Below are 17,851 nucleotides of genomic sequence, written 5' to 3'. Positions count from 1 at the left end.
TTTGTTATTATTGTTATTATTACATTACATATTTGTTTAATCATATATTGTAAATATGAAGAATTCCACACTTTATTCAATATAATCCAATATCGAGATTATTAAGGTTTCTGAATTAGTGTGTTTTTTTTACACTTATAGGCCTCCGTACATAAGTAAGAGATAATTTTTCACTTCCGGTGTCGTTACAACTTGCTTTAAAGACACGCGTTGTCACGATATGTGTTGGAAAAATCCTTCCATTTAAAAATACATGGATTATAATACATAAATATGAATAAATTCTCATACAGGAAGATTAAAAGAAAGCATATCTTACTCATTAACCAGGTAAGTTCTTTATTTTGCCGTTAAAATAATTATCGTAAGATTCAAGTAATGTTATTGTTCGAATGTTAAGTGAAGAAATCCACGGAAAAATAAATAAAATTGTTTATTTCTCTATTAAAGCTTTTATGATATTAAAATTTGGTCTTTGCTCGATTTATTGAAATAAAATTTACGGGTTTAAATTACGTTTTACTATTATTAAAATCTGAAAGAAAGATAGGTGTATATTCAAAATGGCGACTTCGCCTGCGAATGTCCCCAAAATTCTGATACTGCTAGTTATTCACTTTTGCCATTTTTACCAAGTTATTAACTTTTGCCATTTTACCTCGTTATTCACTTTTGCCATTTTAAACTAGTTACTCATTTTTGTCCTTTTACCTAGTTATTGACTTTTGCTATTTAAAACAAGTTATTTACTTTTGCCATTTTTACCAAGTTATTCACTTTTGCCATTCTTACCTAGTTATTCACTTTTGCCATTCTTACCAAGTTATTCACTTTTGCCATTGAATGGCCCATTCTTACCTAGTTATTCACTTTTGCCATTTTTACCTTATTATTAAATTTTGCAATTTTTACCAAGTTATTCACTTTTGCCATTTTTACCAAGTTATTCACTTTTGCCATTTTTAAACTAGTTATTCACTTTTGCCATTCTTACCTAGTTATTCAATTTTTCCATTTTTACCTTATTATTAAATTTTGCAATTTTTACCAAGTTATTCACTTTTTCCATGGTTACTAGTTTTTCAAATTTTCCATTTTTACCAAGTTATTCTTTTATTCACTTTTGTCATTTTTTGCAATATTTACCTTAATATTAACTTTTTCCATTTTTACCTAGTTATTCACTTTTTCCATTTTTACCAAGTTATTAACGTTTGCCATTTTACCTCGTTATTCACTTTTGCTATTTTAAACTAGTTACTCATTTTTGTCCTTTTACCTAGTTATTCACTTTTGCTATTTAAAACTAGTTATCCACTTTTGCCATGTTTACCTAGTTATTTAATTTTCCCATTTTTTCCTGGTTATTCACTTTTGCCATTTTTACCTAGTTATCAACTTTTGCCATTTTTACCTAGTTATCCACTTTTGCCATTTTTACCTAGTTATTCACTTTTGCCATTCTTACCTAGTTATCCACTTTTGCCATTTTTACCAAGTTATTAACTTTTGCCATATTTACCTAGTTATTTAATTTTCCCATTTTTTCCTGGTTATTCACTTTTGCCATTTTTAACTACTTATTTAATCTGCAATTTAAAACAAGTTATTCACTTTTGCCATTCTTACCTAGTTATTCACTTTTGCCATTGAATGGCCCATTCTTACCTAGTTATTCACTTTTGCCATTTTTACCTTATTATTAAATTTTTCCATTTTTACCTTATTATTAAATTTTGCAATTTTTACCTTATTATTTAATTTTGCCATTTTTACCAAGTTATTCACTTTTGCCATTTTTAAACTAGTTATTCACTTTTGCCATTTTTAAACTAGTTATTCACTTTTGCCATTTTTAAACTAGTTATTCAATTTTTCCATTTTTACCTTATTATTAAATTTTGCAATTTTTACCAAGTTATTCACTTTTTCCATGGTTACTAGTTATTCAATTTTTCTATTTTTTCCAAGTTATTCTTTTATTCACTTTTGTCATTTTTAACAAGTTATTCACTTTTGCAATATTTACCTTAATATTCACTTTTCCATTTTTACCAAGTAATTCAATTTTTCCATTTTTATCAAGTAATTCAATTTTGCCATTTTTATCAAGTAATTCAATTTTGCCATTTTTACCTAGTTATTCACTTTTTTCATTTTTAACAAGTTATTCACTTTTGCAATATTTACCTTAATATTCACACAGACGTAGCTGGTAGCGCCACATATAGCTTCTCTATATCTCATTCCCTATCTCAGATGGTTACATTTCCGACACGTTTCCCAGACCAGCACGATCAACATGCCTCACTTCTAGATCTCTTTCTGACAACAGTTCCCAATGACTGTACAACAAATGCCCATAGCCCACTCGGGAATGCTGATCACGCTGTGATAATGGTAGAAATCAGCCTAAATTCTCGCCCTAAAACTGAAGACCCACTACTCAAAACAACGAGGTATTACAAAAAGGCTGATTGGGAAGCCATCAGGGAGCTCATCAGAGATGCCCCATGGCAAAATATCTTTACTCTTCCAGCGGAACAGTGTGCAAATGAGACAACTGAATGGTTCAAAACTGCTATTGAAGCACATGTTCCCGCACGGAAATACTATAGCAAGCCCCACTCCCCCCAATGGTTTACTTCTGCTTGTGCAGCTGCCATTTGTCAAAGGCAGCATGCGTTCTGCAGATTCAACCGACATAAGTCCAGCTCAAATAAACAGAAGTTTATAGAAGCTAGAAATAATTGTAAGAGAGTGATAGACACAGCTAAGTCAGATTACTCTGAAACCACCAGAAAGCGCATCGAAGCACAGAAATTAGGAACCCGGGATTTTTGGAAAATCTACAACAGCGTAGTTAATAATGGACAGTCAATTATTCCCCCACTAACAAACAATCATGAGGTTGCTTGCACGGCAACTGACAAGGCTAATCTGCTTGCCAGTCGGTTTGCCTCAAACTCCACACTGAACTCGGTACACCACTCACTCCCTGATTTTCCTCTGCGAACAGACGCCACACTTGACGACTTGAAAATCACCCCTTCTCAGGTACATGCTATTATAAAAAACCTAGACACCTCTAAAGCATGTGGACCAGATCTCATCCCGGCTGTGCTATTAAAAAAATGCTCTGCCGAGGTTGCTCCAGTTCTGTCCAAACTTTACAATAAATGCCTTAACGAATCTTGTTTTCCCGACTGCTGGAAAACCGCCTCTGTGGTACCAGTCTTCAAGAATTCTGGTGAAAGAACTGACCCACTAAATTATCGCCCCATTAGCCTCCTCCCGCTTTTCGCCAAAATATTTGAGTCCTTAGTTAATAAAGCCCTAGTCCAGCACCTAACAGCTGCTAAACTCTTGACTGACAAACAATATGGATTCAGGCAAGCCCGTTCAACAGCAGATATCTTAACTGTAGTTTCTGAACGTATATACCGTCATTGGATAAAACAGGGGAGGGTAGAGCGGTGGCCCTTGATATATCTAAGGCTTTTGACAGGGTATGGCACGATGGTCTTCTAAGGAAAATTAGATCATATGGAATCACTGGAAGAATTCATAACGTAATTAAATCCTTCTTAAGTAATAGAAAAATCAAAGTTGTCCTCGACGGACGTACATCCAAACAATATGACATAAATGCGGGAGTGCCTCAGGGGTCTATCCTTGGACCTCTATTGTTCCTGATATTCATAAACGACCTCCCTGAAAATATTGTTTCGGAGATGGGTATATTTGCCGATGACACCACTCTCTATAACAGATATGAGGGGAAAACAAATGAACACATATCCAAGAAAATGGCAGAAACACTAGAGGATGACCTCCAATCCGTAGTGGAATGGGGACAAAAATGGTTGGTCTCATTCAATGCTGCTAAGACTAAGCTTGTTTCCTTCAATAACTACAAGAAACCTTCTCTACCACCAATAGCAATGGCCAAGAACACATTGCCTGAAAGTACTTCTTTTAAACTCCTTGGCCTAACGTTTACAGGGAATATGAACTGGAATAGATACATTGAGAGCATTGCCAAGGCTGCTGCAAGGAAGGTTGGCTCCCTCTACCGTGCTAGAAAACTACTTACGCCTGCCAGTATCCTATACCTCTATAAGGCAACCATTCGCCCATGTATGGAGTACTGTTGTCACATCTGGGCTGGTGCATCTGCTGCTTGTCTCTCGCTCCTGGACAGGGTTCAAAAAAGAGTCGCAAACCTGATAGGTCCTGAACTGTCATCTGGGCTTCAACCTCTGTCCCATCGACGAGATGTTGCATCCCTCTGCCTGTTCTACAAATACTTTAATGGTGAATGCTCTGACGAACTGCAAACACTTGTACCTCCCCGACGTAACTACCCCCGACAAACCCGACAAGCTACTAAGTCTCATCCCTTTACAGTGGAGATCCCTAGGTGCAAGAAAGCCTTTTACTCCAATAGTTTCTTCCCCAGAACTGCGGGTCTTTGGAACTCCCTTCCGGGATTCTGCTTTCCCAACTGCAATGATATGCAGAAGTTCAAGTGTAATGTTAACAAACATCTTTCTACTCTTCTCCCTTCATAATGACCCCGCTAATTAATTCCCTAATAGTAGCCCCCTGCTTCAAAGTGACACTGTGCCTTGTTTGGGGTGAAAATTGAATAAAAAAAAAAAAAAAAAAAAAAATATTCACATTTGCCATTTTTACAAAGTTATTCACTTTTTCCATTTTTCCTAGTTATTTACTTTTGCCATTAATAACTAGGTATTCACTTTTGCAATTTTTGCCAAGTTTTCACTTTTGCTATCTTTAATTAGTTATTTAATTTTGCTATCTTTAATTAGATATTTAATTTTGCCATTTTTACCTAGTTATTCACTTTTGCCATTTTTACCAAGTTATTCAATTTTGCCGTTTTTAACTAGTTATTCACTTTTTCCTTTTTTAACTAGTTATTCTCACTCTTGCCATTTTAACCTAGTTATTGCCTTTTGCAATTTTAACTAGTTATTCACTTTTGCCATTTTAACCTAGTTATTGGCTTTTGCAATTTTAACTAGTTATTCACTTTTGCCATTAATAACTGGGTATTCACTTTTGCCATTTTTACCTAGTTATTTACTTTTGTCATTTTTACCTAGTCATTCCCTTTTGCCATTTTTACCGAGTCATTCCCTTTTGCCATTTTTACCGCGCCCCAACACCACACCCGCCCCCCTCTGCTCGCGCCGAATGTAAACAGTAAAATCTTCGAAAAATGTTAAATGGTGTTCTAATTGGTAAATGTCGGTGCGTTACTTTTTGAAAATTTGAAAATTCTATGTTTCAGGACCCCCCCCCCCAGATAAATTACCCCTCCCCCTCTTCCCAACTTGGAGTGCTTTCCTTTTGCTTTATTTCTTTTTTAGCTAATTTTAAATTTTCCACCCAAAAAGTGCTTTAATGTATTTTTGAAAATTAGAAAATTCTATGTTCTGGATCCCCACCTTCTCCCAACTTAGTTTGCTTGGTGAAGCCGTCGTTTATGCTACAGCGCGCATGCGCGTAGCGTAAACGGAAGCTGCAAAATGGTGGAAAGTAGTTCGTGGGTTCAGGGGTAAATACCATGCAAATGGTAAATTTGCCCCAAGTTTGACTACCAGATTCGTTGTCAGCGACCTCAATTACCTATAAAAAACAAATTAGAGTGGTCGGTGTTCTGTTGTAGCGGATCTGGATATTTACCAATATTTTTGCATATTCTTATAAGAAATCATGCTAAATCTTATTTAGACACACACACACACACACACACAAATTAATTGGTTCAAAAACCTTTTTTTTTTTTTTTTTAATATTTTAATGTTTTATCTATTGAGACAAAAATGGCGGTGAATGAATGTTGTTTTGAAAAATTTAAAATTTTATTAAAAATAGTAAAATAAGTTTTATATTCTGCTTTTCATAAGATAAAATCCAGGCTTTTATCTTTTTCGAAAAAAATTTTTTTTTTCTTTTTTTTTTTTTCATTTTTTTTTTGGCTGTGTCTACGTTAATAAATTAAAAAAAAACAAACAAAAAACTTAATTTATAAAAATGTAAACATTAATACAATTTAATTTTTATTTTTTTTATTGTTTCAGGTGCGAAGTGCGAAATCATGTAGGTGTTTTTGTTTCAAGCAATTGTTTTTTTTTTTGACAAATCTTGTGTTATGAAACAATAAAGAAAAACTCGATTTTTTTTTTTACATTTCTTTAAATATTTTTGTTTAATTTTAATAATAAAAAATAATAAACTTATTTTTTGACATTTTTTTTCTTTTTTTGCTTTCACGAATTATGCAGGTAGAACGTTGAACTAAGGTTGAAAAGTTATTTTTTTTTGCTTGTGGTAACAATTATTTGTTGACTATTTAATTTTTTGTTTTTCGCACCATTAGTATTTGTAAAAATTGTTAATAATCACCTGTAATGAAATTGCTCCGATCCAGAAAGATAAGCATTGTTATAAACATCACATCACTTGGACACAACACGTGTTTAAAGATACAAAAAACAAACAAAAACAAACAATAATAATCAGGAAAAAGTAAATACGAACTGAACGATTTTCTTTCTTAGGTGCTTGGCTTTGGATCCGATCAAACAATTCATTCATTCATTTCAAAGCTCAATTAATCCTGTAGTTTTTTTGTTTTTTTGTTAACGGAATGATGAGGCAATGAAAATCAGCATTCTGATATAGAAGTTTCAACCGAGATAAAAAAGAAAGAAAGAAAGAAGAAAGATTACGGAAACTTCCGTTTGAAAAATTCAAGGGAAGTAAATGCTACTAAGAATTATCTCCCTTGCAATGGATTTTCTATCCAAATTAAAAGAACACTATCTATTAAGATTTGGTATTCGTTTGTCTGAAGCTGCAACTATACTATTTCCCTTTTTTCAGTCCTGGAGAAGGCGGGTAGTGTAGTACCTGTTTTGTTGTCATGCGACCACCCTTCTTCCGGGTATTACTTCCTCCTTCGAGCGGGGAGGAGTTAATGTAGTATATGTTCTGGTGTTATGAAACCATCGGAAATCGGAGCCGGAACCTTACTGAAAAGCCTTCTCGTTTTAGGATGGTAGTGTAGTATCTGTTATGTTGTCATACCATCCTCCTAGACATTGCTTCTTTCTTACTAGGGGGAATGTAATATGTATATTAGTTCTTCATATATAAAAATAAAAAAATATGTGACCAAAAGGACCATAGTTTTTGTTAGTATAAAATAGTGATGAATAAATAAAATATAATGAAATAAATAAGACAATGAAAAAAATAACGAGAAAAAATGTTTTTAATTAAACCTAGAAAAAGATAATAACAATAAAGTATCTTTGGAATGATGATGATCATCATCATTGGTTTAACGTCTGTTTTACTTTAAGAAATTGACTTCCAAACTAACCTATCTGAAACCAGCTCTTCATTTATTCCTCTTTCTGTCGAGTCCATTTTCTCAGTTCCTCCTATGTTTTTACTGGCCTTCCTCTGTGAACTGGACCTGCTACTTTAACTGGTCTACATTTACTAACCCAAGAACTCTCAGCCATTCTTTCAAGTATCTATACTATGATAATCTCATATTCTGCACATATTGTCTAGATTTAATCTTCCTCTAAGGTCATCATAATAAAATTTTCATATGTCTTTCCATACAACACATGTATTGAAATTATTAAGGAGTCACAAACGGGGTGCCCTGTGATTGGATGAAAAAACAACCAATCACAGGCTTTCCTTTTAGATTCCTCCCCCAACCCCTTGAGAGCATTTTTTTTTTTTGAATTCGCTCTTTTGCTTGTCATGCATTGAAGACAACATGTGTTTATCAGTTCTCTCTGCCATTCATAACACGTGTGAGGAGTTTCAACAGCAATTGCAGCAGCAAAGAAATCAAGGCTTCCTTTTTTTTCCTCAACCTAGCCAAAATATACTTTCTTAGTCCTCTGGCTAAGATCCAAGGGTAGTATCTGTTCTATCTAAACATGGTATAACGATATCGTGGGATTTCCATTCATGCCGGGCGTCCATACAATGGAAATATGTCACAGACTCCTATAAAGATATTAGAGATAAACTGTAATAACCAGATATATTCTGACACCACATTAACCAGATTAAATAAATACTTTTACAGTTTTAACAAAAGGGTTACAAGTATATCACTAGGTCTCCATTCATGTCGAACGTCTGCAGAATGCCCAGCAGCAAATATGAAAGATGCCAATGTGGAATTTCCTCAGGTCCTGCTAGCTATTATTATTGAGACCTAATGGAAATTCCCTCTCACGCATGCATCTTTACATACACTTCTGTCCAATATCTGTTGCAGATATCGACGGTGTAAGGCTCTAAGAAATCCACCCCTGTCATAGATGTGTATCAGAAGCAGAGATGTATCATTAAATTCCTGACAAAAGTGCATTGAAAATGGTGGTGACTATGTAGAAAAATAAATTATGAAGCACAAAAGTCACTCGCTTAATAGTACAATTGCCATCTTCATGGCTCTTCAACTTTTTTAGTTAAAAAATAGGAGGTTTTACTTTTGAAAGAGTCCAGTCATAGAACGCTTATTGATTAGAGTATGTTTTATCTTAACTTGTAGACAAGAACATGTATTTTATGCTGTATTTATGTTTCACACTTGTTTCATCTTGGCTATTTCTATGTTCGTGATATTTTGGTTGGTTTACTCTTCATCTTTGCCCAAGTGATTTCAGTTGTAATTTTACTGGAATTCTGGCTGGTACCGTTAATAATCTGGAAACAACATCTAGGCTGGCTCGGACATTCACTAAGATTGACTCCAGAACAAATTCCTTACTAAATCCTTCAGTTGACCAACGATAGCAAAAGAAGAAAAGGAAGAACAAAAATCAGCCGGAAGCAAATAATTGAAAAAGATCTGATCGCAGCAGGAAAAAGCTGGATGGATGCAGTATGCAGAGTTGTTAAGTTTGGAATTTAAAACTGAATCATTTGGTTCACTGATATAGACCGCTCTCATTCTGAGTTCCATACGTCTGTGATTAGATTTCTAAGTTTTCTAGATTTTTATTTAGATATGCCAGTGGCATAGAGCTGTGTGAGCACAATTCTAAGTTTTAGAAATATTAAAATAAAATTATATATCGGATAGGAGAAAGGCACAATGCTTAATTTCGACATTTATATTTTGGTTATGTTTTTACTAAATAATAAAATGTTAACCGTTATTTTTCAATAATAAAATTTATTTTTAAATTCTATCAAAAATAAATCATTCGTTTCATTTTAATTATATTTTAGTAACGATGTAAAAACCTATAAATTGTTTTTTAAAAACAATTCTTATCAAACAATTAACAATAAAATTACTTTTTTTTGTAGGATTTAATCATGATGCTACCTAATCAGGCTATCTGAAGATACTGGCTTGCTGACCTAAAATACACCAAACGCTGATGTTATTGTTTTTCTTTTTACATTTCCTTTACAGACTCAGTCATGTTCTGCAAAGTCAAAAGCGACATTTTTTCTTCTACAAAGCAATCAAACCAAACACTATGAATAAATATTTGAAGATATAAAGAACTTGAAGCATAAAAAGTTTGATTAAAATAACTGGAATTGGCATTAAATAATCTGAAAAAGGTTGATATGCCATAAAACAAAACAAATCAAACACAATAAATATTTCAAGATACAAAGAACTTGGAGCATAAACGCTTTTACCAAAATAACTAGATTCAGCATTAAATAACTATTACCAATAAATAAATAAATGGTTGACATGCTATAAAACAAAATAATCAAATTGTAGGATTTAATTTTTTAAAATTTAAAATTGACTGTTTTCTTTTTTTTTTTAATTTGAAATTTTATGACAATGTAATTAAAAATTGAAGAACAATATAAAATATCTCTTTGCTCTGTAACATTGTTTTTATAGTTAATCAGTGATGCTGCCTGCATGAATGAAAAAAATCATGAAATTTTCGTAGAGATTTAAAAATATTGTTTTATATCAAATTTTAGTATATTTAATTTGGTATTATTGTATCAGTACAGACTGTGTTAGTTCAATCAAAATGTAAGATGAGATTTTACTTTTCCTTGATAAGCTCATATAAACATCTAAGAGTCTCCCAATTCTTTGTAGGAGTAGACTACTGACTGTTTTCTGGTGTGTTTATGATCTACATCATGCAGGGCCATCTCTAAGTGGAAGTGGGACTTAAGTGGGAAAAAATGAGATAAAGGTTCAGGATTTAGGAGTTGACTGAGAAGACAAAGAACCTCAGATTAATCGTCTGTCAGGTTACTCACCAAACTGCAAGAATCCAAACATGTTCTAGTTCTTTTCAAACAAAAAGAACTTTTACCAGAACCAGATGCACAACAGCCAGAACCATCGCTGGATTGCCATACATAACACAGACGTGCTCAGAGTGATGAAAACAAAGTTTCTTGCCACGGTTATGGTCTTTGGTTTCAAGTGAGGGTCGCATCATGCCACCTCACATCTTCAAAGTCAGCTTGAAGCTCAACACCAAAGTGTACCTGGATGTGTTGAAGAGTGTGGTGATCCCTTGGTGTAATCAGGTGGTCATTGACAGACCCACAGTGTGGCAGCAGGACTCGGCACAACCTCACAAGTTCAGAGAGACCCAGGCTTAGCTTAGAAGGAAATCTACGACTTTGTATCCTTCTCTCACTGGCTTCTCTGCTTCCCCGACCTGAACCTGCTGGACTACTTTGTTTGGTCATACATGGAGAACGTCACCAACATGACCTTCCACATCACGAAAACGAGCCTGATTGCCGTCATCCATCGAGTATTCGCCGAGCTCCCACCAGCACTTATGGAAAGGCATGCTCCCAGTTCCAGACCCATATCGAGGTAGTGATTAAGGCTGAAGGCAACTACATTGAATAAATGTCAGCTCTACTACATAATCATGTTATCTGAATTGATTTTTCAATAAAAGTTTAAAAATAAAGCTGTAGTCTTGTTTTCTTTAGGGTGACAATTTTATTGTTCGACCCTGTAGAGTTTTTCTTCAACAAAATAATTACTTTTTTTTTCAAAAACTTTTTAGAATAAAAAAAGATGTTTTTATGCAATAAATATATAATTTAACATTTGACAAAACAAGTGTTCAATTCAAAGTTCATAAAAATCTTTTTCAACGACAAAATTTAAATAGCCGATATTCGAAGCATCATCAAGTTTTATTGGATGTCTAGATATTATTCATATTCTTGTGTAATTATTGCATCCTCCAGTGAACATTAAATATAAAATATTTTATCAAAATTCGTTTAATACATTAAAAAATTATCTAATATATTTAATATCAAGGTGCGTTTTTATTGCCACATCTGAGCGGGTGCATCTGCTATAAGTCTCTTAGACAAGGTTCACAAAAGGGTCCACAAAAGGGTCCACAATTTAATAGGACCTTCACTATCAACCAAGCTCCAACATTTACCCCATCACCGAAATGTTGCATCTCTGTGTCTGTTTTACAAATATTTTAATGGAATCTGCTGTGGAGAACTCCAAGTCCTTGTACCCCCTCAACATAAATAAGCCCGACTAATCCAACAAAAGCCCACCCCTACACTGTAGAGATCTCTAGATGTCAGAAAGCCTTTGTAGCAACAAACAAAATAATGATCTATTTTTTTCTTCAGAATTATTGCCACTGTGGAGTGATTCAACCACACACTGACCAATCAGCTGGTAAGGCGCATTGATTCATCTGTTCCTTAAGGGACTTCTTTAGCCCCTTATGAGAACTATAGTCAGCCAGCAGAGAGAACTCAACTGTCGAGAAATACAAATCTCTGTCTCACTTACCACCATCCACCAGATGCAAAAACTCATCAACTTTCGCTGTAGAAGCTGACGACCCACTAGACACTTTGGCATACCAACTCTCACCAAAGAAACAGCTTACTTCTTCCTAGCTGGTTTACTTTCTATATTAAATAAACTTTTTTGTTGTTTGTCTTAAAGAGATGTTGTTCTTTCTTTAGTGTTCACAAATTTATAATTCGAAGGAAAACATAAATTCCCTTTGCTAAACCTTTTACTGTAATAGTTTCTTTCCTTGAACTGCTGGACTTTAGAATTACATCACAAACCCCTGCTTCCCTAACTGTACTGACATGCAAAAGTTCAAGTAAATGACCTCTCAATGCTCAACTCGCTAAATTATATCCCTATAGTTTTTTTTCCCAGATAGTAGCCCCTTGTGTCCAAGTGGCATTGTGCGTTGTTTGGGGGTGAAAAGACAGTAAAAGAAAAAAAATCATTTTAAGAATATTTATTTAGTTTAAAATCATTTTTATGGTAAGAAGAAAAAGATTATCTTTTTTGAAACGATTTTAAATGTAACAATAAATCGATCTAATTAAAACATTAAACTTTCGTTTTATTTTTTTTAAAAGAAAATAATTGTCAGGAAAATTCCTGACAATTATTTTATAAGAAGAAAGAGAATATGTGGAGACACATTAGTCTGTAGTTTCACGCATAGCAAACACATGGACATAATGCCCAACACTCTCAGTTGAGACATATACGATTATTGCCCTTATTTCCAACAGTTGCATGTTTTAGCCAATAGGTGACGATATCAACTTCCTCTTCCATCTCTCTCTCTCTCTTTTTCTCTTTCCCTTTTCCCTGTGGCACAGACAAGAACAGACGGTACTCAGGCACTCAGAGTTTGGTTACACATCCAAACCGACTCAACAATGGAACAATCTCTGCATACCAAACAGCCTTACAGAGGTAAGGTAAACTTTGCAAAATTATGAACAATGAATTGTGCAATCACTGAATTAACTCTGTAACCACATTAAACAAAATATGTAATTCTCAGTCCACACACGATCGCAAAGATCAACAACATGCATGTACGCACACACACATGGTCTTTTGCATTATTCATCAAAAGCTATTGTCTGTATGAAAAATGTATAAATATTCTTTACTTGTTTTAAATAAAGTCTATGGTTGACAATAGATTACCTTGTATCCATTTTCATTAATTTATGTTGTTGAACGCACAACGCATACCACAACAAATATATATTGTTTTAAAAAGATGTAAGCGGTTACAATAATTCAGATAATTAATACTTGCGTTCATTTCAGAATTTCAATCATCGAACTCTTAAAAAACAAACAAACAAACAAACAAACAAACAAAAAAAACTAAATTACAGTAGCAGCAAAGAAAATATTTTGCTGATAATTATTTATAGAGTAAAAAAAAAGAGAATATGCACTGTATAAAAAGATGTAAATTGTTAGAATTTCTAATGAGTAAAGAAGAGACGTATTCGTTTTGCTAATTAAAATAATATCTAAATGGCAATGGCAATTATTTTTTACTAGAAAAAAGAAAATTTAAATTTTAAATAAAGTTATTTTAAACAAAATATAATCATTAAAGTAAATTCAATGTCCCACTAGTTATTGTTTATTAAGATAGGATTTTAAAATTTAAATTTATAGGAATGTGCAAAAGTGGGTGTGATTTACAGGACTATTGATTATTAAAAGAGAATTGTAATAACATTTTATGCTTATTTGTAACAGTAGTCGACGTGGTTTCTCCTGGAATATAAACATTTTTTTTAGGCCAAAGATTATCTTACTCCCACCTAGTTATCTCCCTTAGACTTTGCACATTTGGCTTTGATAACACCAAACATTGACATGATAATATCTTTGATCTGATTTAATTCTGAACACGAATGAAAACGATATCTTATCTACGTTTAGCCGAGTCGAGTGCAATTACGGTAATCTTGATAACACTTTGTAAGATCGCCTTGATTGATCGCTTTATTTTACGGCATATCAAACCTTTTCAAATTATTTTAGTGCTAAGTTCGGTAATTTTGGTTGGTAGTTTTTGTGGTTCAAGTCGTTAATATGGTATAATATAATATATTCAACTTCACCATGACTACTGTATATACAATAGGAAATTTGAACCGGTGTTAATAATAATAAAAAAAATCCCGAATTATATTTTAAGCCGGATTATTTTTGGACAAATAATTTTAACATTTCAACAATTTACTTAATTATTAACAATAATAAATATGCACTTGTTACACCGAACTAATTTTTAAATAGTATTTTCAAGTTAAATTTAAGTTTTACAATATTTTTTAAAAAATTAAATTGTTAGGTGAAAGTGCAGAATAGTTACAAAACATTCCCTCTTCCATGTTAATAATGGCTTTCTAAATAATAACCTTATCATTTCAGCACAGTAACATAAGTGTATAAGTATTCCAATAATAAAATCGAATTAATTTATATAATTGGAATTTTTTTCTTTTTTAATTTTGAAAATACTTTTTAACTAAAAAATCAAACTTAAAAAATTGTTTGAAATAATTGGAATATTTTTTTTATTGAGAAAATATATCTAAATAGTTTAATTATTAATTATTAACTAAATATAATTATATTACAATGCAACAAGCAATTATCAACAAATAATAAATTCAAACAATTTTTATTAAAACACTATCAATAATTTCCTCCACTCTTTATCCGTGCCTAAACCTAAACATAGATTCCATGAAGAAAGCTTTTTTCTTAGAACTGCACACCCGTGGAACTCTCTTCCATTTACCTGCTTTCCAGCTGACTACAATATGGCCATCTTCAAGTCCAATGTGAACAAGTTCTTGATGAGCTGTTCTCCTTAAGTAATCCAATTTTACCAAATTTACATTTTTAACGATTACTGATATTGTCCTTTTGACCATTGTACACTCTTTAACCCTTATCCTCGAGTGGCCTCTTAGCCTTGATGAGTGGTGATTCCCTTGTAAAAAAAAAAAAAAGATGATAAAAATAAAAATTCTGTCCCAAACTATGTGCCCCAAAATAATCACCCTATTTCTTTACAACATGATTTCAATAGTCGACACAATCACATCAGTTTCGATTTAATTTTTAATTGTGATAAATATTAAAGCTTGAAGTTAATCTTCAAAAGGAAAAAAAAATGTATGTAGAGTAATCTCCTTGTCGAAGTCAAACCATGAGCAAAGAATAAAAACTCGATTAAACCTAGAAACCCATCTTCCAGCGTAGACCCCTACTACCAGGCCTCCTTCTCCAATATCAGGGGTCTACATTCCAACCTTCCAGAGGTTGAAACCCAATTACAGGAGACGAAACCGGACATATTATTTCTAAGTGAAACTGGAATAGGGCCGACCACTTCCCTAGATGAGTTCATAAGTAATGGATACTCCAATTTAACAGCTTAATCTGACACCCAAGATCGCCATGGGCATGGAATATGTGCCTACATTAAGGATGGCTTCCCATGTGGCAGGGATATCTCTAGAGAAGATCCTAATTTACCCTATATGTGCTTCAGGGTTGCACTTGCTAACACCACTGCATTTATATTTGCCCTCTATAGGCCCCACAACAGCGGAGTTACTATCTTTAAGAGCATATCTGAGAAAATAGACCACATACTGTCTTCACATCCCTCGGCTAACATCCACATCTGTGGTGACTTCAACGTCCATAACGTGGAATGGCTGACCCATTCAAATAAGACAGATGATGAGGGGAAGTTTTGTCATGATTTTGCCATTGCTTATGACCTCACTCAGATTGTTCGCGAACCCACCCGTGTGCCCGATACACCCAATCAATATGCAAGCCTCTTAGACCTTTTTCTCTCAACTTCCCCTGAGCTATGTTCATGTACCGTTCATTCTCCTCTAGGATCCTCCGACCACTCCGTCGTATCAGTTAAGATAAAAATGAAATGTAAGACGCCCCCAGACGTACCCCTCCACCGTACTGTATATCGATACTCTATGGCTGACTGGGATAGCTTCCGTACATTCATATCTGATTTACCTCTGCACTCCATGTTTAAAAAGGAAGTGTCCTCTATAGTATCAGATCTGACCGAATGGTTAATTGTAGGCATTGACCAATTCATACCATCTAAAAAATTCCAACAAAAACCTAAAAGCCAGCCATGGTTCTCCCCAGAATGTGCTGCTGCTATCGTGCACAGAAATCACTTTTTCCATAGCTACCAACGTAATAGATGCACTGAGACTAAAGCTGCTTTCAGGACTGCCAGCAACCACTGTAAAAGAGTAATAAAAAATGCAAGAGAGTTATATGCCCAGTCTGTTAAATCCAAGGTAGCTGATCAGCGGCTTGGTTCTCACCAGTTTTGGCAAATAACAAATAGGATCCTGAACAGAAGTGTGCGTTCTATCCCAACCATTATCAATGGACCAGAGGTCATCTCGTCAGCGTCAGACAAGGCCAAACTATTTGCAAAGAACTTTGCAGCTAATTCTACCCTATGCGACGAAGGCCATCAACTCCCCATATTTCCTCCTATAACACAGAACAAGCTAGGTAACATACAAATATCCGTACATGAGGTCGCCAAGCTAATAAAAAACCTAGATTCCAGTAAAGCAACTGGCCCTGATGGCATCCCAATTATAGTGTTAAAAATGCTTCAACCAGAACTTGCTCCCATACTTACGAAACTATTTAAGCGCTGCCTTAAGGAGAAGTGCTTTCCGACCCCCTGGAAGACCTCATCAGTTTGCCCTGTATTTAAGAATTCAGGTGATAAGTCATCTCCCTCTCAGTACAGACCAATAAGTCTCCTCTGTGTTATGAGTAAGTTGCTGGAATCAATATTAAATAGAGAAATAGTCAACCACCTCAGCAGGAATAACCTTCTTAGTGACACACAATATGGTTTCCGCTCTGCAAGATCTACCGCAGATGTGCTGATGGTTATATCCCACAGGATTAGTGAATCTCTTGACAAAGGCTTCCTTTCTAGGGCAATTGCTCTTGACATATCAAAGGCCTTCGACAAGGTATGGCAAAAGGGTCTACTTCACAAGATTTCCAGCTATGGTATAACTGGAAATGTTTTCTCAATCATTAAATCATTTCTCTCCGATAGGCTCATAAGAGTAGTGGTAGATGGACAAAAATCGGAGGCCTGCAATATAAATGCTGGGGTCCCTCAGGGGTCAATCCTGGGCCCAACTCTCTTCCTGATCTACATCAATGACCTCCCTAAACACATACTTAAATCATTCGTTGACATCTATGCTGATGACACGACCATCTACAGCAACACATCAAAGGCTGTAAATGACAAAGTTCTCTCTGATTCTCTCTCCTCTGATCTCGAGCGCGTGGTTCAGTGGGGGAAGATGTGGCTAGTTACCTTTAATGCATCCAAAACCAAACTCCTATCCTTACATCATCAACGCTCTGATCCCCATCTGGCATCAATTGTGATGGATGGCTCTCGTCTGGGTGAGGCCCCGTGTTTTGACAAGCTTCTGGGTTTGACCTTTACTCCTGATCTGAAATGGAACACGTACATCAAGTCTGTTGCCAAGGTCGCTGGAAAGATGGTGGGTTCCTTCTACCGCTCCAGAAGATATCTCACTACTGATGCAATTCTCTATCTATATAAAAGCCAAGTACGTCCAAGGATGAAATACTGTTGCCATATCTGGGCAGGAGCTGCCAAAAACAGCCTATCATGCCTTGACAGAGTACAAAATAGACTTCGTGGCTTAGTGGGGGATGCCCTTTTCTCTACCCTGCAACCCCTCTCTCACAGAAGAGACGTTGCGAGCCTATCCTTATTTTATCGTTATTTTCATGGCAGGTGCTCGTCTGAACTCCAATCCCTGGTACCCCCTCGCCAATCTTTCACGAAAAACACCCGTCTAGCTGAATCCACTGTGAAAAATTTCCCCCACTCTATATCTGTGCCTAAATCAA

The 17,851-nt window shown here is 34.7% G+C and overlaps 1 protein-coding gene across 1 annotated transcript in view; it reads right to left on the bottom strand.

Moving 5' to 3' along the window:
• LOC145260255 (mpv17-like protein 2) overlaps positions 1 to 7,315 on the bottom strand; it is an 80,106-nt gene extending 72,791 nt beyond the window's left edge. The window contains exon 1 of the mRNA XM_080118084.1: positions 6,574 to 7,315. The gene's annotated coding sequence lies outside the window, so the exon portion shown is untranslated. The remainder of the gene's footprint in view (positions 1 to 6,573) is intronic.
• Positions 7,316 to 17,851: the final 10,536 nt, after the last annotated feature.

Source organism: Euprymna scolopes, chromosome 3, assembly GCF_053919585.1.
Source record: "Euprymna scolopes isolate OS-2025 chromosome 3, ASM5391958v1, whole genome shotgun sequence".
In the NCBI taxonomy this organism is placed as follows: domain Eukaryota; kingdom Metazoa; phylum Mollusca; class Cephalopoda; order Sepiida; family Sepiolidae; genus Euprymna; species Euprymna scolopes.
Note: the sequence above shows the minus strand (reverse complement) of the source record. Positions and strands in the feature narration are given on the sequence as shown.